Source organism: Pseudopodoces humilis, chromosome 6 (assembly GCF_049639895.1).
Source record: "Pseudopodoces humilis isolate 2021_Gansu_Grassland_sample_001 chromosome 6, ASM4963989v1, whole genome shotgun sequence".
In the NCBI taxonomy this organism is placed as follows: Eukaryota; Metazoa; Chordata; class Aves; order Passeriformes; family Paridae; genus Pseudopodoces; species Pseudopodoces humilis.
Window position 1 is genome coordinate 27,198,433 of NC_142205.1, and position 25,189 is coordinate 27,223,621.

Below are 25,189 nucleotides of genomic sequence, written 5' to 3' on the forward strand. Positions count from 1 at the left end.
CCAAAACAGAAAAGCAAAAAGGACAATAAAAAATAGTACAAACCCAAGTTTATAAGATAAATTTGAAAGGCAGCATTTAATAACCTAGCCATCAGAAACAGCTGCTATTCTTCTATAGTCTCATTTAAAATACTTTCTCAGTAATTTGTATACACAGTTCCTTATGAGAGATTTCCTTCCTTCAATAACAAATCTGTAAGATTTGCAAATAAAGTTTGCAAGTCATGCGCAACTAGTCTGTACAAAAAAATAACAGTGGCAACATGTTATGATCCCACTTGCTCCCATTTTTTTAAGGCTCCACCCTTCCTTGGCTCTCACTGGAGGCGTGCACCCCTTTAGCTCTGGTCACAGAGTGAAGCAGCTTTGTGAAATTATGTGTTTAAAAGAATGCACATATCACATAGTTTTAATAAGAACAAAGTAATACAGATTGTATCTCAAAAGTGTGGCTCCATCTACCTTTGAAAATTGGCACAGCTAAGAAACAATACCCCTCTTCAAAGAGCAGGGAGCTCCTAGCTACATCTCCCACTCCTGGTTCTATAACAGGGTACCCTGGGTTAGACTTCAGTAAGTGTTGTGTTTGCACATCTAAAATACAATATGGATTTCATAACCAAGTCTGGCTTAAAAGCATACCTACAGTTTCTTTAAATGGTGCTTAACACAAAACCAGTACTTCATAACAGGAGTGTAGGTCCAGAGAAGCTAATTACTAACCTTAGTGTTAGTGTTACAACTCAAAACTGAAAACTATCATATCCCTGTGTAAATCTTCATTTCCTTTAACAGAATTCTGGGAAGATACAACCTGCAGTCAGCTAGCCAGCTGAAGAACAGATCCTAAATTGAAGCTCACTGTGCTGAAGAAAAAAGTGCTATAGATGGTGTAAGACCTGCAGTCTGCTATTCTCTAACAGGACCCATCTAAACTTGGTACATTTCACAATGAGCAAATAAAACCAAGCTTCCTTCTTCCAGCCTCTTAGATGGAACTGAGAAGGTAGACAATTGACAAGTTTTTCCAGCAGTTCAAAAGGTGAAAAAATTCCACACGCATATTCTAAAGTTTAAATTCCCACTGAATACAACAACTATCCCATAAAATTATTACTACGTACAAATATTTTTTTTTCTACAGAATAAAGTTACCAGACAATAAAAAAAAAAATCTTCACTTGATGATTTCTCAATATTAACAGAAATTTAAAGAAAAAACCTTAAAATACAGTACCAAGATATCTCTCCTGGAGTTAAAAACAGTTTGAATAATTAATTCAATTAAAAACATGCATATTTATGAAATTGAGCATTATGAATTTTAGATGCTTTGTAGCAGACACAAACGTTAGTTTAACAATCAATTTTTCTAAAATGGTTTGTCACATTTTCATCAAAGCAAAAATATTACAAAGAAACCTAACAAATCAAACCAAAGAAGAAAAATGTATTAAACATTTCATTCCTATACTTGAAAATAAACATAACTCACCAAGAAATGAGACAGATCAAAGGTTTTCCTCTAGCCCAATAATAAAAGGGAAGAATGACTAGATACAGAAAATCAACTACTTTTTGAAACCTGTCCTGGAGAAAATTAATTATCAATTTCAACAGACATAATAATTACACATTCAAAGCAAGATAACACCAAGGAAATTCTTCTAGTCCACGCAAAATTTCTGTTTAGTGTTTTAGCTCAAGCTGCAGGCTTAAGTTTAGAAAATGAGACTTTATTCTTATTATTACTGCAACAACGCTCAGCTATCTACCTCAATTACTCTTCCTGAAATACAAATGAACCTACACATTACATGAGCACTTCAACTGCCAGACTTTTAGCATGAAGGTAAGTCTTAAAAGGTGGGAAAGGAAGCTAAAAAGAGATTATGAAATTCATACAAATGAATCTTTCTAAAATTCTATCCTAGACCAGAAAAAAACACCCAATCAAGACATTAGCTTTTACACTCAAATGAACACTTACACTTTTTACATACAGAATTCTGAATAATCGAGAGAAAATGTCAGTCAGAACTTCATGTTCTGTTCTTATTATGCCATTCTAAAACTTTCAGAAATCAAGTAAGTCAACACTCGGCCAAGAGGGTCTGCAAGAAGTTATGCAAATTATTTCTGCACCCAATGCCTTTATCACAGAATCAGAGAACGGGTCAGGCTGGGAGTGACCACAGCGGGTCATCCCATCCAGCCTCCCTGCTCTAGCAGAGTCATCCTGAAGCACAGGGTTGTGTCCAGACAGTTCCTGAGTACTTCCAATGAGGGAGACTCCACAGACTCTGGAAATCTGTTCCTGTGCTCATTCACCCACACTGCAAAGAAGTTCTTCCTCTTCTGGTGGAACTTCCTGTGCATCAGTTTCTGCCCACTGCTGCTTGTGCTACTGCTTGGCAACACTAAGAGCCTGGAACCACCTTCCCAGCATTCTCCCTGCAGAAGAGAGATGCTCCAATTCCTTAATCGTCTTTGTCGCCCTCCATTGGAACTGCTCCAGAAGTCCCATGTCTCTCCTGCCCTGAGGAGCCCAGAACTGCACACTGCACTCCTGATGTGCCTCACCAGGGCTGAGTAGAGGACCAGGATCCCCTCCCTCAGCCTGCTGGCAGTGCCCTTCCCAATGCAGCCCAGGACACCACTGGCCTTCCCATCCGCATGGGCACATCGCTGGCTCATGTATGAGAGTTTGTTTTCAGCAGGCCCCCGAGGTCCCTCCCTGTGCAGCTGCTTTCCAGCAGCTCAATCCCCAGCCTGTGCTGGCGCCTGGGGTTACTCCTCCCCAGGTGCAGAACCCTGCACTTGCCTTCACTGAATTTCCTCTCTGCCCATCTCTCCATCCTGTCAAGGCCCTTCTGAAGGGCTGCACATCACTCTGGGGGGTTGGCCGCTCCTCCCAGCTTTGTGTCATCAGCAAACTTGCTGAGGACGTCTCTGCCCCTTCATCCAAGTCATTGATGAGTAAGTTAAACAATTCCCAATATTGAATTGTGGGGGACACCACTAGTGTCAGGCCTCCAACCAGACTCCGTGTCACTGACAGCGACTCTCTGGGGTCAGCCAGCTCCCAATTCATCCCACCATCCACTTATCCAGACCACACTTCCTGAGTTTGCCTACAGGGATGCTGTGAGAGATGGTGTTGAAAGTCTTGCTTAAGCTGAGGTTCAAAAATAACCACTGCTCTCCCCTCATCCCTCCAGGTAAGTTGTTTCATCATAAAAGGCAATCAGGTTGGCTAAGTATGATTTACCCTTAGTGAATCCATGCTCCTGATCACTTTCTTGTCATTCAGATGGATAGAGATGGCCTCCAGAATGAGACACTCCATCACCTTTCCAGGGATTGAGATACGGTCGACTGGCCAACAGCTCTCTGGGTTCTCCTTTCTGTCATTTCTGAAGACCAGTGTGACACTTGCTTTCTTCTAGTCCTCAGGTACTTCTCCCGATTGCCCTGACCTCTCATGAGCAGCCTCATTATGGTGTCCACCAGCTCACTTAGCATTTGTTGATCCAATACATCAGGGCCTATGGACTTGTGAACGTTCAGTTTACCTGGGTAGTCTCTAATCTAATCCACCTTGACCTCCTTGAAGGAAAGTTTTCCTCCAGCATTCCTTAACCCTGGTCTCCTGAGTCAGGTACTCCAGAGAGCTGGTTTTGTCAGTGAAGACCAATGCGAAGAAGGCATTAAGTGTCTCCACCTTCCCTGTATCCTCTGTCACCAGAGTCCCCTTCCATTTAGTAAGAGGGCCTCATTATCTTGGGTTTTTCTTTTGTTATTTATGTATTTGAAGAAGCCCTTCTTGTCGTCCTTGATATCCTCAATCAGATTTAATTCAAGGTGGGTCTCAGCCTTTCCTGTCTTGTTTCTACTTTAACAGGCACTCTATATTGATTCCAAGCAGTCTGCCCCTGCTTCCATCTCCTGTGTATTTCCTGATTACACTTGAAAAATGACAACAGTTTTTTTATTCAGTCATGCAGGTCTCTCATCCCCTTTGTCCAACTTCTTGCTCATTGTTCCTGATTCTTAAAGGAGTCATGTTTGAATATCAACCAGTTCTCTTGGATGCCTGTTCCCATGGGATTCTTTCAAGATCCCTGAAGAGGCAAAAGTTAGCTCTCCTGAAGTCCATGGTTGTAATTTTACTTGCTGCCCTGCTTCATCCTCGCCCTTTATGGCCCATTAAGGATATAGCTTCTGAGTCTTAAATCACTTTTAAGGAACACCAAATTATATCATCTGCTTACTCTTTTAAGATACAACTATGTAGCACATCCAGAAACATGTTTCTGATTCTCAGTTATGCCCACATGAAAAGGTGATGGAGGGGTCAGAGGGGAACTGGCACACCATGCCAGACAACTAAGTAAAATTAACTCAAGGGATTTTTGTAGGTGGTTTTGGTTTTTTGGGGTTTTTTTGCTTGTTTTGTTTTGCCCTTTTTTCTTTGGTTGGCTGGTTTTCTTCAAATAGAAGACAAAGACTTATTCCTAACTTGTGGTCAGGGTATTTACCTAGAATATGGGAGAAGTAAGATTAAGTACTTCCTCCGAATCTGTCCACAGATGAAGAACTACCACATGAAAAATACCAAGAGGAATACACACAGACCACACAGGTAGCTACATGGCTACAGAGACCATGCACTCCACACCCTAACAGCTACTTATGTTTGTAAGCACTTTAACCAATCTTCTTGATCAAGCCAAGAGTTTGTGTAATGTTAGCCTTTGATCATTACTCTGACCACTCCACTTCCATGGCCACATTAAATTCCCTCTCTTCGGCTAATGTTAATAAGTGATCAGTCAACAGAGCCTAAAACTGTTCCAGCCCCAGACTAACCCAAATGTTGTTTCATTCAGCTAAATCAACTACATTTGTTTCACCATATGACTGCTCAAAAGCTGTGTTGGCGCAGGGGAAGGGGAAGCAGCAAATCACCAGGTTAGACATCTTTTGGCAAGACTGGCATTTCATGCTGACCTACACCATGTGTTAAATCACAACCAGAGAGCAAAATTAGGAAAAACAAGATTCAAATTTGTGCTCAAAGAAATGAGCATTGTAGTTACTACTTGACAAGCCTGCATCATATTTAAATGAAACATCATTACTCTCCCATGTGCTGTTGCCTCTCAAATGACAATCCATGACAAATTAAAATTCTGGGCAAAATGCAACTTATTCTTATATACTGATCCAGACTCGCGGATATGAAAACAAACCCAGAACTCAGCCTTAAAGTCAATGGGAATCTCAAGCAAAATGTAAATACATATATACCTGACGTGTTGCTTAGCTGTCAACTTATTTATCAAACAGCATGTTAATCAGCATCAACTTGTACAGTTTTACGATGATCCTCAGTACAGATACTTATACAAAGATATTCCTTTTAATTAATAATCTGAAACTAAGAAATTTTGATGAATGACTTATACCAACAGCAGCTATTTGTAACACAATGGATCAGATATACCAAATGGACATAATTTTTAAAAAATTACAACGGTTGCTAACAGCAACACCCAAGAAGATATGACAGGTGCTTCAGAAAGCTAACATTTTATCTGAAACTTAATTATCTATATCACATAGAAATGCATACATGTAAGTAAAATACTTCTAAAAATATTTAGTGCTAGTCATCACTTTATTTTTCACAAGTTGATTGCACAATCCATGATTTGTGCAGCTGTGGAAGTGCTTCTGGTGCCTAAATTTCCCAGCATGGGTGACTCATGCACAGCTAAATTATTCTGTAAAGCTTTTGTGAAGAGTGGACTGTTTGCCTGCCTGAAAAATGGAGTAGGCAGTGTACTTCACCGGAAAGCATCTTCAAGAAGAAAGAAGTGAGACTTCACATTTCCAAAAAATGAGACAGTTGGAACATTTTAAACTACAACTCTGAAGTGCAGTCCAAGTCAAAAATTACCAAACAAGCAGCTCCTCCCAACCTCCACCCACCACTTTCCCCAGAAGTCCTGCTAATCATTTTGGAGGCTACAAAGTGGTAACAAAAGGAAAATGAATGAGGTAGCTGAAAAAAGAAAAAACAAAACATGGGAAGCGCTAGGGGATGGTCACTTGAGTGTATTGCCACTGTAAGAGAAGAGCAGGTTTGGGACCACTTGATGAAACTGAATAGCCACAAGTCTACGGGACCTGAAGAGATGATGTTGCCATGGCACCCTCCATCTATTTAAACATTTATGGCAGTCAGATGAAAACCCTATTGACTAGAAAAACAGAAATATCAGTCCTGTGTTTAAAAAAAGGGAGAAATGAAGATCTGAGGAGACACAGAACAATGAGCTCAACCGTGTCTGGGAAGATCATGGAAGCAATTTTAAGGTACATACAACACAAGGAGGTGATTTAAGACAGCCAGCACAGCTTTACTACGGGTAAATCGTGCCTGACCAATCTGGTGGCTTTCTACAATGGTGCAACAGCTGACAAGGTTAAGATCAACCAATGTAATCTAACTAAATTTCTGTAAGGTTTTTGACAGGGTCCCACACAACATCCTTTTCACCAAATTGGAGAGACGTTTAAATGGTTTAAATTAAAAGGTTTAAATGGTGGACAATTGGAGGGAAAGCTAACTGGATGCACGGACACCACCGGAGAGTTGCGGTCGATGACTCTACGTCCAAATGAAGGCCAGTGACAAAGGGTGACCGCATCCAGCTCTCGGATCCTCAACACAAGAAAGACCTGGACCTGTTAAAGCAGGCACAGAGGGGGCCACAAAGATGACCAGAAGACTGGAGCACGTCTCCTACTGAAGACAGGCTGAGAGAGCTGAGGTTCATCAGACTGAAACTGAGAAGGCTCCACTGCAGCCTTCCAGTGCTTGAAGGGGGCTTTTAAAAAAGATGAAGAGCAACTTTTTACACAAGCAGATAATTATGTAACAAGGAGGGACAGTTTAAAGGAGCAAAGATTTAGATTAGATGTTAGGAAGAAATTCTTTATTCAGAGGGTGCTGAGGCACTGGAACAGGTTTTCCAGAGAAATCGTGGATGGTCCATCCCTGGAAGCATTCAAAGCCAGGTACAAAGCAACCTGCTGTAGTGAATGGCATTCCCTATTCATGGTGGAGGGGGATTGGAACTAGATGATGCTTAAGATTTCTTCCAAACCAGGCCTATGATTCTGTCCAAAAAAAATGTGGCAAAACACATTTCTGTATTAGAATGCTTACTATTATATTCCTACGGTTAACAAACTTTAACAGAAGAACTTAATTTTCTAGAATTCTAGTGTCTGACAGATCCTTCAGTTTATCCCTCAATACAACTACCAGTTATTGAAAAAACAAGCTTATTCTGTAAACAAAAATTCAACACTATACTTACAGAATTCCAGACTTCAATTTCACTAAAGAAAACACTGGAGTTACTCTTTTGTCAGAACTTTCAATAGAAGAATCTGGGCTCAACTGGAATTCCAGTGATTGCAAGACTTGATATAAAGGAGAAGCATTCATATTACAAAGGCAAGAAGTGCCTAAACAGGGAAAGGAGACACGCCCCGTGAAAAAAACAAAACAAAACAAAAACATAACAAGTAAACAAACAAACCCAACCAACCAACCAATCCAAAACAGAAACACAACCCCCAAGAAACCAACAAACCAGAAGAGTTTTGCAACTGATATAGAGAGAAAATAAATCTTGTTTTGGCTAAAGAATGAATAAAACTAAGACAAAACAAGTTTAGTTTTATTGTCCCTAGAAACTTTTGACAAAACACTCAGTAACCACTTTAGGTATAGATGCTAAGTATCTTTTTGCCACCTTGCTACGAGCAAAAATCAATGGAAATGCAATCAGCCAGCATTTATGCAGTCAGTGGACTTGTTCAGGTAGAAAAGATAATACATTATTGTAACAAAAGAGATAGTACTGTGTGAACTAAACAGAAACAGAAATGCAGGGATAGGAAAAAGTATATAAAATCAATTCAAAATTCAATTTCATTCTACTGTAATCACTGCAAACATTCTTATATGGAAATAAAGGAAAAGTATTTTTACTGAATTCAAACAGCACTGAACTGTTTGAATTTCTGAATATTCAGGAAACAAAGCTCAAAGAAAAATTATAGCTCAAAGTAACACTGTAACATTTAACATTTTTTAATATTCACGCAGTCTTTAAAAACATTATTTATGTAGATAACAATTTTTCTCACTTTTTCTTTATTCTCCTGAGCATGCACTCCCTCCTCTGAAACTTTCAGAGCTTGTGCTAAGCTGAAACAGCAGAAGACAAAAATTTCCTTTTTCTCATATGTCAGTATCATCTCCAAAATATTGGCTCCACTTAATTTAATTGTAAATTACACATCATTGATTAATTATGATGAGAACATTACACCACAGGCACTGGGAATTTTTATAATGAAGGCTTTCAGATGCATTAGTCTGCATTTCAGAATGCAGACTAACTCAATGCTCACAGCAAAATTCTGTCATGTGTCTCCCATTCTTTCAAAAATCTTTTAAGATCAAGATATTGACTGAAAGACAAAACGTATCAGGAAATTCTACACCAAGTTCTTATAAACTTTGCAGCTAGAATATTTAAGATAAGAATTTTAAAGATTAGGTTAAGGGTGGGGAAAACATCACAAATTCATTTTTGTATTCTGGAAATTCAGATTCTATCCTGGCACCCCATATAAACCCTACAAAGTTTCAAATGATTCCTCAAAGTTACTGCTGTAAGAACTATTAGTCCTTTTTAACACTTGTCATACTCAACAAAAAAGTCGTATCAACTACTTAGGACCACATTTGCTACATCTGAATGACTTTAAACTCCCTCAGTTTTTAAATTTTTATCTTCTACAATTCTCAAGTTTTTCTTTCATAGAACGATCAGACCACATATACTTCTATGTACTATGACACACGTTTCTGAGTGCTTATTTCCTGCCCCTCAAAGACTTCTCTGAACTCTCAAAATCCCAACATTAACGAAAGTTCCCAAAATTACAATCAGGTTTTATTTAATTCCCTTCTGCTCAACACATTGCAAGAATTGTTTAATAGACCTAGTGGCCTATAAAACACTGGTATTGACGAATGGGATACCAAAGTTATCAATATGCAGAGGAAATCCTGAAATTAACATTAATTTTACATTCAAACCATATACTAACAGGGAATGAAAACATCTGTATTGTATTTAAGCACACATTAAAGTTTGAAACAGTTTATTTATACAAAACACATTAAAAATACACAAATGGAGCATAACAACATAACAGTGAAATATTCTTAAGGCCAGATTACTTAAAATAACGAGGAGTCTTCAGAGCTTACAGGCTTACAACTCACACTTTGACTCTCAACTTTTTTCTTCATGTTAAATTGAGGCTTACATCTCAATTTTGAGCAAATTAAATAATACAGCAATAGCTGTATTGTTTTTATTAAAGCCAGTTATTTTTTTCAGTTTTAAAATGCTGCTGCTGCTTATGCTGTTACATGCTTAATAGTTTTGGGTGGATTTTAATAATTATGTTAAAAGACTGTAGGTTTAAACATCCCTATCAACAGAGATCTTAATTAAATGTTGGAAATTTTTTAGCAAAATTGCTGACAGCCAAGGTAGATATTCTGCAAAGATGTAATAAACAAGAAACTTAGCTGAATTTAGTCTTAATTACTGGCTTACATATGTGGGATATTATACTACAGTTAAGTATGCAATATTCTTGGGAAACTCTGAACTTAAAATTAAACAGGGCAGATGGAGAGTACTCTTTCAACTGCTATTTCAAGATTAAGTGATTTAACACCAGCACCTAAATATTACTTAGATTTTCAACACCTTAACAACTGAGGAATTCATTCCAGGCAGGAAAAAAAAAAAGGTCTGTCATGACTCATGACAGCTAAGGCACAAAAAAAGATAATAACTGCAAAAACCTGCAAAGACCATCCCTTTTTCATTTTTTGTCTTGCTCTTACTTAATGACTGCCATAGAACACTGGCCTTGGGGTTTTATCAATGCAGATGAGCAGCTCCTGCAAAACATATGGGGTGGGAAGCATACATATTTTCAAATACTTGCAAAAAGTCATAAAATGAAATAAATCAGAAGACTCCTGTCTTAAAGGTAAAGCTACCCCATGACACTCTGTTAAACAATAATATAAGTATGGAAAAAACCCAAACTAATCCATCAGAATTACAAAAGGCAGCTACGATTTAGTCATCTGAACCACTGTCATTTGTAGTATTTATGTGCTTCATCAATGGTTTATATTAGTAAAACTGAAAAGAAGTATTCCTGGCACTTTAAAGTTTTTCTGAATCAGCAGCCAAACTTATGGCTGGACTTGTAGCATAGGTACATATCTTAGAGGTTCACTGCCCTCATCTACTGACCTATAACCGAAGTGAACAACTATGGCTCTGTCCCCATTAGAAAGTAATCTGAAACCGTACAAATGGATCAGTAGATCAAAGCAGCTGGTGCTGACACTCCTATGCTAGCTGTTCAAGAGCGTTTATTTTGGATTAGAATTCATCTGGTCTCCAGAAGCAAACATCACTGTCACATGGACCATTCAAATTTTCCCAGGAATTTCATGATGGATGCAGAACTCCATGTCCCCAGTAGAGATAGAAGAGCACTCTGCACCTGCAGCAGAACTCAGAGACTAGTTTTCTGAGAAATGAAACTGAAATGAAACACACTGAGCCAATCAAGTGTTAAGGGGAGACAATAGTGAGATTTTCTCCAAAGCAGTCTAAGTCATCCAAAATACAATTGTAATGCATATGTCAGAGTTAAACCATACCTTTTCAAACCAGACTAATCAACAGAGACGTCACATGACAAACAAAATACTTGATCACACTGAAAGACTCCAGAAAAATTCTGCAAGCATTCTTCATAATGACTCACAATTGAAAAAGAAAATAATGATAAAACACCATCAATTGACTTCCACAAAAAAAATTATTTTCTCTGTGCCAGAATTCAACAGAAAATACAAATCTAGATATTCCTATACCTTAGGCTTCATTTCTCTTTTCTTTGCTTATTTACTTCATATTTTATGTCCTGTTTTCTCATTTCAAACATTTTACTTCTCTTCTTGTTTCCACCTTATTTCTTTCAGCCTTTAAGTTACTTTAGCTATTAAGTACAGTAAGGGAAAAGTAAATATTCTTGCATCTCTTTTTTTTTCCCTGGAAATTCAGATAGTATAGTCTGAGACAGGTTTGTAAGCACTACTGCTGTGATTTAACTTCCTCAAACTCAAACAAAATTTAAAAAGGGTGAAGATTATCATGAGTTTACTGCAATGACTCAAATCGATCTCTAAATCCCATGCTAACCAGCTATGGCAATTGAAAAAAATCAGATTAATGACACAGGAATATTAGTCTACTTTAAGACTGAAATTAGCCTGGTTCTAAACATCATCTCAGAGTCAGCCACAGGAACAAAAAAATACTAAGGGAAGCTAATCAAGAAATTTATGGAATATAAGAACTTCATTAAAGAAACACTAGATAAAATATATTTGGTGTATACATAGCTTTTTACCTTAGATGTAAAGCCAGGAATATATTACTTAATCTCTGCCTGCTTTTTTTCTGGGCTATATTATTTATATAATAATTTAATCCTCTAGATTTTAGGTTATATGCCAGAGTTTCTCCTAGAATTGTAAGTTACAGACAGGATTTTTTAATCCTTTTTTTTTTCACACACAATTAATTCATTGGTTGTTTAGAATAACCAAACTATTCAGACTCACCAAGTTTCACTGACATTCAGTATACATCCAAATAAATACCCAGATTTTACAAATTAAAAATAGGCTTTTCTCTACATTTGCTAAATTTAGATGAAAACAAAAAATCAGATCTCTTTAGAGCAATTCCTAAAGAAAAATTGTCTTTTAAGAAAAAAAAACTCTATACAAATTTTCACATGTACATAATCTGAAAATTTTAAGTATATTGCCTTTCCATTTCAGAAAAAATATGGTCTTCATGTTCCAAAAATATTACTTGAAAAGTAACATCAAAGATGCACAACACACAGATGTTTTCAAGATGCTCAAAAAAGTATTTCATAACCTTTATCCACACACAGCCTGCACCGTCCAAAAAGATCAATTTTATTATGACCTCCTGTGAACATTAGAGAGCAATAAAGAGGAAAAGCAAAGAATAAAGAAAAAATAATGAAAAAAATGGACAACAGTTATGGAAATATACTGCTGAAGCAGAATTTGAAGGACCAAATCAACAGAAGATGGGTGATACAAAGAGTACAGAAGAAAATCTTACTCAGTGTTTGTACCTGACACTACAATGGAGTCAAGGCGATTAGACCTGTTTACTTCTCACAGTCCAGCTAGAACATGCTCAGTAGCTCTGTCTGCTTATGACTAAAAGGATTTGGAATATATCTACCTCATCTGATTTGGACAGATGAAATGGATTTAGGAAATTCACTGAACTGGTACAAAACGTATTTTCAGAAATCCATCATTCTGCCTAATATAAGTGGGTTAGCAGAAAAAAATACTGCCGCATAACAATTTGTTTCTCCTAAAATCTTGAGTGCTTGCTCCAGCACATGCAGGTGCTTTATCTTTCCAGTGGCAAGATTTTCACTGCATTTTGCATCAAGAAAACAGTATGTTCTTCCCTCTCAACTCAGACACAAGCTGATATTTGGTTGAATTTTAGGTGAATGCAACATAACAGACATTTAAGTCTTAGTAAATTATAAGCAACTAAAACCAAGGTTCTGGAACAGAAAGTGTCAAGCATCATTAGCTACAAGCACTGCTACCTGTAATTCCATTCACAACCAAGCTTTACACATGACCAAGCACCTCCAATGCATTATCAGCCACTAGGAATACAGGAAGGCTTTCTGCCAACAGGACAAAATAACCCCATTTCAGCAAGATTGACACAATGTCTGTTCTACATAAATGGACCAATTTCTTGGGTTTTCTTGACTCAGTATAAAAGCGTATGTTTTGAACCAGTTAAAAAAAAACCAGATCTAAAAAATAAAACCTACTTAGAAAGATAAAACATAAAAGCACATACATGAAGTCTACAGAGGGCCATGGCCATGATCCTCATGGATTAAAATTCCTTTGCTGCTCAAAAGATGAACCATAAACAAATGACCCTGCTGTTCTGTGCTTCTCTCTGTGTGATGCACAAAGCAATCAGCAACCTTACTGCAAGATATGACATGGACAAATCTTGAAAAGATGAAAATCTGCACCTCCTGGCCCACTGTCAGCTGGACAGTACATAGTGTACAATCAAGGAAGCAGGGAGAAGCAACCCTTCCATAAATAAGGTGACATGTGAACAGAGATAGTAGCACTTGAAACCATTAAGATACATTCTTCTGCTATATCCTTACACGAATGGGGTATTAAGTCATCTCAACAAGATGCAAAAAAAAAAAAAAAAAAAAAAAAATCCAAAACAACAACAACAAAAAAAACAACCAAACCAACCAAAAACAAAAACAATCCACACCACACAAAAAACCCAAACAAACACTCAGAAAAGCAGTGAGCATGCCAGTACACGCACTCATTCACTGCAAGACGTCCCTGGGAGAGATATTAGTTTAGTCTCCAGAAACCACGGGGCCACCTTAGCAGACTGCATTGCTGGGGACAGTGCCTTCATAAGCTCTGGGTTTTTTCTTCCTTCTAGTTTCCAAGGCAGCTCAGGTACAGCTTAGCTGTTTCATTCCATGCTCCAGTGTACAGGATAAAAGCTTATAAAAAGCTTATTTGAAGTTTATTCTTGCCCACACACACCATTAATTTGAATCCCAAATTGAAGTGGAATGTCTGCCTTGCCTGAGGTTGAAAAAGAGATGTTTCTGTTTAAAGCATTACTGTTCTAGTAGCAATAAAATCTACATACTTACTTAAATTACCTAGAAATACATTGTGCCTTGTAGAGTGGGTGGGTAGCATTAGCAGTCCAAATGTGATGTCATCTGGATAAAAGTCTTCTTTGGCACAATCTTCTGAAAAACAGAAAAAAAAAAAATAAAATCCAGTTTAATGAAAATTCATCTGTCAAAAAAAAAAATTTTGGGGATGAGCCCTTGATTATTTCTGTTTTCTCTCCTGCCATTTCAGCCATTTTATATGCATCCTTAAATTGTCCACAATTTCACTTTCCAATTTTTCTAGTCAATAGAACGATGTAAATACTCATGAAGGAGAACTTCAGCATTGCACACCACCTAAGACAGCTCTGAAATCCAAACCTGCGAGACAAATGCAATAGCCCAATGGTAATATGAAATTTACAGATGAAACAATGTATACAAAACATTAATATTACAATTATTGCATTGTAATTGCTTTGGACTGCATTATGACCTTGGAGAACATCAATAATACACTATGCAAACTTCTAGAAATAAAATGCATAAATGAAATTTTAACTGTGTGGACTATAGTTCAAACAGGACATGTGAACTACCCCAGAACACAACCTGAAACTCTCAGAGAACATGGCATGCAACACCACTAGACTCCTCTCACTAACCAAACTCCCCTCATTAAAAAAACCCAACAATTTCAGTAAGATGTGCTGGCAAAAGCTAACTATACAACAGAGATTTCTATAATTATATAAATACTCTACTTATTCAATGAAGAATCAGCTCTCCACCTGCTACAGATCATAAATTCTTTATTCCTACACACCATGCTGTGTTTTAAATACACATGCACCAACTTGGTAATATCGTCTAACTGATGATAATGCTGCTGGAAAAAACTACTCCTATTTAACCACTGTTAATATCTTCTATTCAGCACCCCCATGCAGCAAAGTATCTCCTTTAAGGCACACGTAAATCTATTCCCTCCCATTGTACGAAAGGATAGGCAGATTTCCTTTGACATAAAATAACCAAAACAAAGTAACTTCTAAACCTCTGATATTTACCACCTTGTCCTCCAGTATATGTAACACAGAAAGAAGAAGCTGTCAGCCTGGTGAAGAACAATGCCAGTGTTTGAGGAAGATCTACTGCCAAGTCTAATGGGATAAGAAATGCAGACCATTATCACCTACGCATTTATTTTTCTAAGTGGTCAAATAAAATATTCTAAAGTTAGAAATCAATGATCTGAATCAAATACCAGTATGCAGATAAGAAATGGCAAACTATATTCTACAGAGATATACAGGAAGATTAGGTGCATTTTAAAAAAAAAACTATGCCAGTTTATTCAAGATTATTTTTCATTTCTTATGTTGGCAACACAAAGTTTAATTCAAATCAGTCTAAACCAATCATAAATTTAATTGTCTCTATAAAGGCAGTACGAATTTAACTAAAATAATTTGGTAAAGCAATTTCAGTTATTTTAGTGAAAAAAGTTTGTGATCCTTTTTATTTAGATAAAATGGTAGTATGTCAATTATCATTGATGTTAAAAAACTTCTATAGTCCCACCCTCAATTGTACTGAAATTAATATGAAATCCTCCAACTTGTAGAAAAAATTGCATGTAATAGAAGGTGACAACAGAGCAACAGGAATGCCTGAGATTAAATTTTCAGGCACAGCTGCCTGTTGTTTTGCTGCTCACTTTAAAATCAAGTTTGAGCGACAGCTAAATTTAAGAGTTAAAAAAAAAAATCTTAGTACCAGAATTTGTATCCTAAACTCCCTGCCAAACTGAGCAAAACAGTATACTCTCAAATCCTTTTCCTGTCTCATTTTTTTCTTCAGAAAAGCTAAATCCATCAATATAATTTTTAAGTTTCTATATATCTTTTTCCTGCCCTATTTCATAAAACCTTCTAGTTATTCTTCCTCTTGATTCAGATTTTCATTATGCTTCCCAGATCCTGCAAAGTACTTTGCTTCTTTTCCTACTAATCTGTATATTATTTGGGCTTGCTTTATGCTGTCTTTTGCTTCTATATTCTCATATTACTTGTTGCTGATCTATCTTATCATGTTCTTAGAAATGAGAACTTGTTTAATTCACTCGCTTATTAATTTGAATCCTTGTCCCCCTTTCTGAAGTCACTGTCATCATTTTCTATGTCAGTGAAATTCAGCTCACAAGCTTCTCAAGGCTGAAACCCTATCTTGTTATCTATGAAACATCATGAAAAGCTCTAGGGCAGCACAAAATGTTTAGCTAAAGCTTCTGGGCTGGAAAAAAAGACTATATAAAAAACTGAAGTAGAACACTTTCATAACAAAAACATTTCCAGAAAAATATATTGTATGTTAAATTGGTGAGCAGTTAAGGAACTATCAGTGGAACTACCATACTAGCTCTAAACTGCAGTTCTCAAATACACAACTGCTAGTAGTAACTTGATTACACATAATGGATGTTGCTGCTATGGATGGCAAGAAAACTTTATTAAATCACATTACTAAATTAAAAGTGACAGGAAAGTGTGTGTGTGTGTGTGTATGTGTGTGTGTGAGAGAGAGAGAATCTGCATTCCTGCTCTGACAGTTCTTGGAAGCTGTGATTCATGCTGCTACTTGCTTTTCTACTCACAGTAGAGGAAAACCCTGTTTCCTTTAGAGTATTTGTTGTTACTATGAAAACTACTTTAAAATAAGCACTAGTCCAAAACACTTATTTTGCAGTCTGCTGTATTTTAAAAATGAACTGTTTTAATACTTGAAATCAATAAATTAAAATTTGTGAGGATTATGTCAGTTACTGAAGGCTTGACAAGTATATTTCATACTATACAGCAGAGAATTGTCTAGAAATGAAAGCAGCACAAGCGAATAGTTTTCATCACTTTTACCATTACGAAGTTTTTCTAAACCAACCAGCAGGACACCCTACATTTCTCTTCTGAGATTTGATAAAAATCTTTAAGTTGAACATAATGAGGTAGTTTTCAGTCTGCTGTGTATTATGATAAATAGGTAATGCAAAGGCCAGACAGGAAAGAAGGCAAGAAATGCCATTCTAGATGTAAATTCAGCTCCTGCTTTTCAACTCCATGTTACAAGACAGAGGAGTGGGCTTATTGGAAATCCAATTTGGGAAATACTGTCCTCTGTTCTTAAGCTGACAGAAAAATATTATTTTTTATTATTATTTTGCTATAATGTTACACTACTATATTTTTGGTCCCCATCCCTTTCCAAAATAGCCCAATATTCTTCCTGTCTCCTCAAGCCCTGACGATACATACAACTCTGTTCTCCTATCCAACACAGACCCGGTGCATGCTGAAAAAAACAGGTCAGTACCAAAATCCTATTGCATTTTCTCTCAAGAAAGAGCAGGAACACATTTCTCTCTACCCAGCTTCTACCCATTTTCCCAAAACCTGCGGTAACATTACAGTCTGATTTCCATCCCTCCTACAAACATGGTTACAACTGATCAACGATTTCAAAAGTTACTGGTGAATATGTAAGGAAAGAATGAGAGAAAACAAGGAAAAAGCATAAATCCCATTTTCTTAGGAAATCAGGTTTAAAAAAGGCAACTGTCTACAGATTTTAATTGAGAAAAAAATCCTACTTGTTTACTGAGCCAAGGAAATAAGCAGATTTTGACAAAATATTTTTTATCTTTCTACAACTTCACACTGTAGGTTTCAAATTAAGCTTTGGGGAACTAAGGTCTAGGAAAGTTACCACATGAAACGAGACAGGTTACTCTCCTAATGTATCTTACAGCTTTTGGATGACTGGTGAAAATCCAAGCATTTAACATTTCTCTAGCAATAGTAATCTGAAAAATTACATACCTTCTACCTTAGCACACCAGCAGGAGTCTACCTTCTCTGTATTCACAACCATCTTCTCAAAAGCAACCTCTAAACTCTTGGAACATTGTTCTGCCAGGGTCCATATCAGTAATAGCCAAAACTCATCAGGCAGTCACTGCCATTGCATTACATATGCAATGAAATAGCCACCAAACACTTCAAATATTCCTAAATGCCAGAAACTATTATTAACTACTTCATTAAAAACTTTACTCAACTATAAAAATGGAGACTTATGTTTTATTTATAACAGCAGCAGGATTCTCAGAATTTGAAATATTAAATTAGCTGTATTAATGTGTTTTGAAGTATCTTTTTTATTAGGCAGCTTAGTATCTCATATCATTAAGATCATAATTTAAGATGTAAAAGTATATATTTCCTCAGTGTTTCTAAAGTACATTAGGAAACTCAAACAATAACCTCCCACAAGAGCCACTTCTTACAGGCCAGCCTGGCTCCTCTACGTTCAGAAATATTTGCCCCAATGAAGAAAGTGATGAAACTTTCTGGAGATCTACCAGTTCAGCAGATAATGACATGTTTACGGGATCTGGGATCATTCTTCTGTAAGCAATGGAGATACACTCACAAACTTGTGTCGCTGCAAGCTAAAAACTCTTGTAGATGAGGCCACTAGCAATACTACTCCCTACCATAAAGCACTTGAAATTCTGACATCATGCTGGATGATCAGCCCATTCCCACATATTCCTCCTTTTCCAAGTGTCTCGCAGCAAGACCACTACTATGCAACATGGTTAGTAAGTTCTGTGGCCTGTTCTGGCTGTAATAGGCAGCACAACTTTCACTAAAACAGGGCACAAAAAGGGGATTCCATTCAAAAGGATCCACAATTCTTAAGTACCAAAGCCAGGGAGAGTTACATCATTCAGTAAGACTTTTCAAAAGTTAACAGAGGTGCAAACTACTTAAGTAACGCAGCATTTTGCCGTCACCTGTTTCTGAAGGCCTAGGACGTAAGTAAGGTTAGTACTCAATCCTGGTCCCTCTCCTTGTAGTACATATATCTAAGCTCTTCCCATCAAAGCAGGAGTAATATATTCTTTTAATACACCAGCAGGGGGAAAAAGATGTGTTCTCATTTTGTCCAGCAGGACTGGGAAGATGCATCAACTCCTAACTTTTCATTTCAGTGGCAATTTTCAGAATATGGAAGCAAAAATAAAAAGTAAAGCTTTACTGGACAGAGCAGCACAAGAAGTATAAATGCCTCTATAGGTTGAAGGGCAGCAAACAACAGACAGAAGTCCTGGGTTCATTTGTAATGGCATTCAAACTTTTTAAATGGAACACAGGCCAGAATACAGGTATATATACCATCTCCTTTTCCTCCAAGAAAACAACTGACCACGTAGATCTCTTTAGCCCAATTAGACTTTAATCATCTTGTCTGCAAGGAAAAGTGAGGTTCTAGGCTTTGGAGTTTTGTTGGCTTGTTGTTTACTTTGGGTGTTTCTTTTTTTAAAGGAGACACAAACAAAACCTCTTCCTCCTCACTCCTCTGTGCTTCTGAACAAAAGGGAGAGTCACCACAGGGTTTTGGTCCAAGTCCAATTCCATAGGTGTGCCTGAGGTGTGGTTTGAACATGCCTTTGAACAAGTGAAGGCCTAATTTACAGATTGCCTAATTTATGAATAGTAAACAGATTCAGATGCCAAGATGCTCAATTGTGATAAGATTCTAGAAGATGTGAATGAGAACAAAACTTCAGTGTTCTACTTTGGAAAACCTTACTAGTGAAAACCTAGAAACCCCTAACATGGACACAAATTTTATTTGGGCCTGGACACACAAAATCCACCTAAATAAATTTTGACTCTTCCATATTATTTTATGGATCTGGCCATATACCAAAATAACATACATCAAAAACCATCTCAGATTATCACCTGCAAATATCCTTTTTAGTGGAACTCTAGAAGGACCTCTACAGAAGAATGATGTCACATATATATATTTTGAAAATCCACTTTAATTGGATATGTCTTATTCCAAGTGCTTTCTTGTGTTTTAACAACAGGATAATAGTCTAACACCATTTATCTTGTGGTACTAGGCTGTCACTATTGGTAAAATGACATTAGCTTCAAAACTGAAGCCTTCTCACACACTCTGAGATTATCAAACGTACAGTTTTAAGAACAAAACACTGAAGTAGGCACATTTATGCCTAATTTGGCTACGATTTAATCATGAATATGAGGAATGCCTATAGTATCTACTAAGCTTCAAGGCATCACACTCTAAGTCATTATCAGCCTTGAATTTCATATATATAACTAATTTTTAAGGATCTATATTTAATAAAATATTAATACTATTAGTGATGATTTCATAATATAATTCAGAACATTAGTACAGAATAAGGAAACTTATTCAGTGATTTTAATGACAAAATGTAATAGTTGGAAAGAGTCCAAGAGTTGGAAAGTCTGCAGCTCTAAACTGTTGAAAGAATGTGTGAAGCCTTGTTATTTCCACATAATATTAAATATATGACAACCACATGGGACCAAAACGTTTTATGTATATGATTATATATTCTAGAAGTGGCTATAATAAAGAATTTATAATATATACAAAATGTATGGTAAGAGAAGACTAAGACTATAAATTTAAACACTCAGGGGTGAGGTATGCCAAAATTGAAGTGGCTTTTACATGACAAAGGAATTTTGTGGCAGTAGTAGGGATAGAGAATTCAATCCTTCAGGGCAGCTGCATTAACCCTGAGTCTTCTTTCTCTTCCGTGATTTTGCATTTCACATCTTTTTAAGTCCTACAACAAATAAACAGTGTAATGTCTGTCAGAGTTTCAAATTATTACAGATTCCCACCGAGTTAACAAAATAATCTACTAGGAAGTTCCCTTCCCCAGGTGGACCATCCAGAGAAGCGAATCAGATACCTTCCTAATGGATATAGACAAATTTGCTTGTGCCAGAGTTACAGATAGACACTGAGATCTTTTATTTCAGATTCTGCTAAGGGACAGAAGGTGTGCTTCCAACACATCCTTTTATTCTGAAAGACCACTAAATCCAAAATATTAATGCCAATGCTACTAACAATAATTCAGTATTAGCTTAAGATGAGAGAAACAGTTGAATGGTTTGGTCACTATCCGTAGCCTCACACTTCTTTTCTCCTCTAGAGATAAAGCTACTCTGTTCTCCCAACAGCCTGGTGACTCGCCTGGTCTTGTGCCACCCCTTCAGTGGTGAGCCAGTTCATTAACACTGAAAGGTTAAAAATACTTTGCAAAGTAAATAAACAGAAAGTAAGAATGGCAAGAACAATCACTACTGACTTTGCTATGCCACTACCTATTAAAATCACCATTCCTCAGAAACAGTTCTACATCTGCTTTCTCATTTGGCCTTCACAGTTTGTAGCACTCATAGGGAAGCTAGTACTTTAAAAAGGCTGAAACGCTAAATTGAAATTTGATTCACTTCAGATATCTACCAAAGTCTTTGACTCCAGAAAAACTAACCCATTACAACATGAACAGGCACCTTTCAGCTGTAATTCCATTTTTTCTGAATTATATTTTGTATTTTGCATTAAATACTGTATTAGGATACTAATTTTCTACTCTAAGAGGAGAGCTATCCATAGTCTTCATCTATAAAACTAAGCTGAAACCATGAGACACTGACAACAAATTATATGTATCTCCTGAAGTAAAGCGTAGATAAAATAAGAAGCTGCTTTCAAATGAGGGAATTACCTAGTGAAGAAAACTGCATTTTTGATTCACAACTATTTTCAACACAAGTTTATTAGCTTATAATAAAAAATTCTTAACTTTCCAAGTTGATAAAAATATTTCATATAAAGAACATGTGGAGAAGGTAGGGCCAATATCTCTACTACTATTTTATATCTTCAACTTTTTGCAGAAATTTAACCGAGGGGAAAAAAAGCAAAAGCACAAAGCTCTTAAAAGCAACAATTTCTTTTGCAAGACCAATCCAACCATGAAGATTCATGACTTCTGTGAAATTCTATACTAAGAAGCTAATTAACCAACACTACAAATTAAATTTAAGGTAATTACCACTCAGTTTTAAATTGCTTAGTACAAAGAGAGTAAAGTGAGCTACAGCAGAAGTCTTGGGGTCTGTAGAAGAGCATTAGTAATGAAAACACTCTGCTTTCCTCATGTTCTTTTATTTTGCCTAAACATGTTAAACTTTTCCATGTAAGAACGTGAAGCGGAAGAAATAAAAAACAAGACATGGCTGAATGGCACCTTAAACTATTAAATATCAACCCGGAAGTTTGGGGTTTTTTTCCCTGTTTGAATTGTTTGTTAAGAAGCAGTAACCCTTGCCTTACCAACAAAATTCTCAGACAAAATTGCCATATTCTACAAAAAGAACCTAAACCATGTACATTATGTCTGGTAATCTGAAAGCAGTGTTTGTAATGAGTTTAAGGAAGTGTCTTAAGTGGATATATATGAAAATTAAGAGTTCAATTTAAAAAAATTAAATCACAGAGTTACTTTCAAGTAGAATCCTCTATTACAACAATCAAATACTGTCCAATTTCAAGTAACAGGCCCAAACCCCACAGATATTTATAAACAAAGTCAATATTGTTTCTGTAAAACTGAATATTGTGAAACAACTGCAACTGTTCATACTGAACTTTTCCAGGACTACCACGGACGAGGTGTATTTCTAAAGTACTTCTTTCACTAGGGTATTTGTTTAAACAATCCTCTTGCCTCCTGACACACCTGTTAGCCAGAGAAATTATATAGGTTAAATATAACCACATTAAAAAGGAAAAACAAAAACACAAAACCAAGGTAGTTAATTTTACCCTGGATCATTTCCTCAAGCTAGTTACAGGACACAATTCCACAAACCGTTGTGCTGTTGCAGATCTGAGGCAGGCCAGGTCCAGCCAATACTGCCACCGAAAGCACTACTTGTCAACCAGTCATTTAAGAAGTCATTTAAGAAAAAATACCTACTTTAAGGAATTAGAGGATCAGGTTCTGTGATCGGCCACTCTGCCTCTACATGGAGTTTCATATTCCACCCAAACCATACCTGACCTTCCCTGTGCCTCTTGGTAGGTTAACTCTCACCAGCACATGAAAACAAAGGCCTTACAAAAATCTCACTCCTAATATGTCTGATTAGTTCACAAGCACTCCTCCTCATGGGAAAAAACCTAACATTTCCAATTTATATCGAGGCCTAAAGCAGCTGGAATTTGAAAGTGAAACCAACCAGAAATCCTGATCCACCTTAACCCAAAAATAAAATTGGAAGTACCACGGATTTCCAGTCCCTCGTTGGTCATATTTCACACCTGTATGCACGGAGTATTTAACACAGAGACTTTAAGGCCGCAGTAACTCGAAAAAGGACCGGGGGCTACTGAGGATAGCTCAGGTTTAACGAGTGAGCATGCTGCAGTTATCGCAATAAAGTTATCGGAAACAAACAAACAAACAAACAAAAAAAAAAAAAAAAAAAAAAAAAGGTGGGGGGGGGGAGGAAAAAGAAGCCTACGAAGCGCATACGCAACCCCGCAGCTCCAGCCCACCTGCCGCAGGGAGAGCGGGGCACGCTCTCGCCACCGCCCGGAGCCCGAGGCCCCACAGAACTGTCCCGCCGCGGGGAGGGCCCGGGGCCGAGCGGCCACCGACCGCCGCCCGCCCGCCGTACGAACACCCGCGCTCCGCAGGGCCGCCGCGGAAACCTCCCCCGCGCGTGGGCCGGCGGGGCCGGGCGCGTCTCCCCAGAGCCCGCGGGACGAGCCGCCCCACGGAGCGGCGGCGGGCGGAGGTCCCGCCCGCAGCTCGGCTCGGTCCGGCGCGGCCCGGCCCCGCGGATGCCGGGGAGTCCCGCGCCCGCCCTGCCCGGTTCGCGGGCGCGAAGCCAGGCGGGCAGCGCTCCCGACGCGCCCGGGAGTTGTGACAGGAGCAAAGTGGGTCACCGGGCCTAGCGGGCGCCCCGCGAGCGCCCCCCGCCCCCGGCCGCGGCCGTGCCCGCCCAAGGGCAGCCGCCACACTCCCGCCCCCCGGTTCAGAGCGGGAGACACGCCGGCGCTGTCAAACTTCCACCGCTCCCCTCCGCGCCGTGCCCCCGCCTTCCCCTCGCCACCGCACACCGGGGCCCGGCGGGTCCGCCCGCACCGCCCCGCGCCGCGCTCGCTGCTCACCTGGCCCCGCGCTGCCGCTGCCCGCCTGCGTTGCCCCGGCGAGCGTCGCTCGCCGCGCGCAGCCCCGCGCCCGCCGCCCGCCGGCACTGCCTGGCTGAACCTCCTCCCGCTCCTGCTCCTCCGGCGGCGGCACAGCAGCACCCGGGCCCGGGAGTCCCCCCGACTCCACCGCGCCTGCGCCGCCGAGCCCCCCCCGCCGCCGGCCGCCGCGGCGCCTCGCGCCACCGCGCGTGCGCCGGCGCGCACTGCAACCCGCGGCACCCCGGGGCCGCCGCCGCCGGCGCGCGGGCGCAGGGACGGCGCACCGGGGAGGGGAGTCCCCACTCTCCGCGCGCGCCTCGCCACGCGTGCGCGGGGGGGCGGGGGAGGGCGCGTGTCCCGCGCAGGCGCGGTGGGCGCGCGCCTCCCTGACCCCAGCTCACCTCGCCTCACCTCACCCCGCGGCCGCAGGAAATGGCGGCGGCGCGGAGCCGCCGGGGCCGCCGGGAGGGAGAGCGGACACCGGGCTCCAGGCGCACAGCCCCCAGCCGAGCTCACGGAAGAGCCTGTAGAAGAGGCTCCGCTGAACTGAGGCGCTTCCCCACCGGCATAATGAACCCGGCACAGAACGCGGTCACCCGCGCATTCCCAAAGCGGAACAAGTGATATCCCGGGTCCTCTCCGGGTAATGCATCCCGAGGTATTTAGGGATTCAACGAACCCGTTCCAGTGGAGGTCTGTGGTTTCTTCTTTCCTGTGTATAAACCTGTGAAATTTCCAGAACAGCAGAAACCAGAGGTGTTTGCCTCAACCCTTTCGTGTGTCCGAGGCTTTTAATACTAGCTGATAAATATGCGGCGACTATTTAAACATAAACCTGTTATGCTGCAGCAAAAGATTGCGGCAAACCGTTTAATGTAAAATAAAACGCTTAGGAGTAATATTGTGTAAGTCATCCCAATTTTTTCTCTCAGTTAAAAGGATTTTATTTTTCAGTTGATACCTGAATAGCAACGTATCTTAAAGTATTTGTAGCAGTTTAATTCGTGTTTTTGTCTAGAACGAAGTAAAGAACTTGACTGCAAATTGTCATGGATTTCCTTTCTGGGTTACTTTTTAAGCAGTTCTGTTTCTCCATTTGATT

The 25,189-nt window shown here is 39.1% G+C and overlaps 1 protein-coding gene across 10 annotated transcripts in view; it reads right to left on the bottom strand.

The window, feature by feature from the left end:
- CLOCK (clock circadian regulator) overlaps nucleotides 1-24,185 on the bottom strand; it is a 61,404-nt gene extending 37,219 nt beyond the window's left edge. For 4 of the 10 annotated variants that reach the window (XM_005517708.3, XM_005517709.3, XM_014261189.2 and 1 more), the window contains exons 1-2: nucleotides 24,067-24,185; nucleotides 13,990-14,091 (exon numbers count right to left, since the gene is read on the bottom strand). The gene's annotated coding sequence lies outside the window, so the exon portion shown is untranslated. Of the gene's footprint in view, nucleotides 1-7,394; nucleotides 7,546-13,989; nucleotides 14,092-24,066 lie in introns of all 10 variants that reach the window. The other 6 variants (XM_014261207.2, XM_014261199.2, XM_088056039.1 and 3 more) reach the window with 5 other exon arrangements.
- Nucleotides 24,186-25,189: the final 1,004 nt, after the last annotated feature.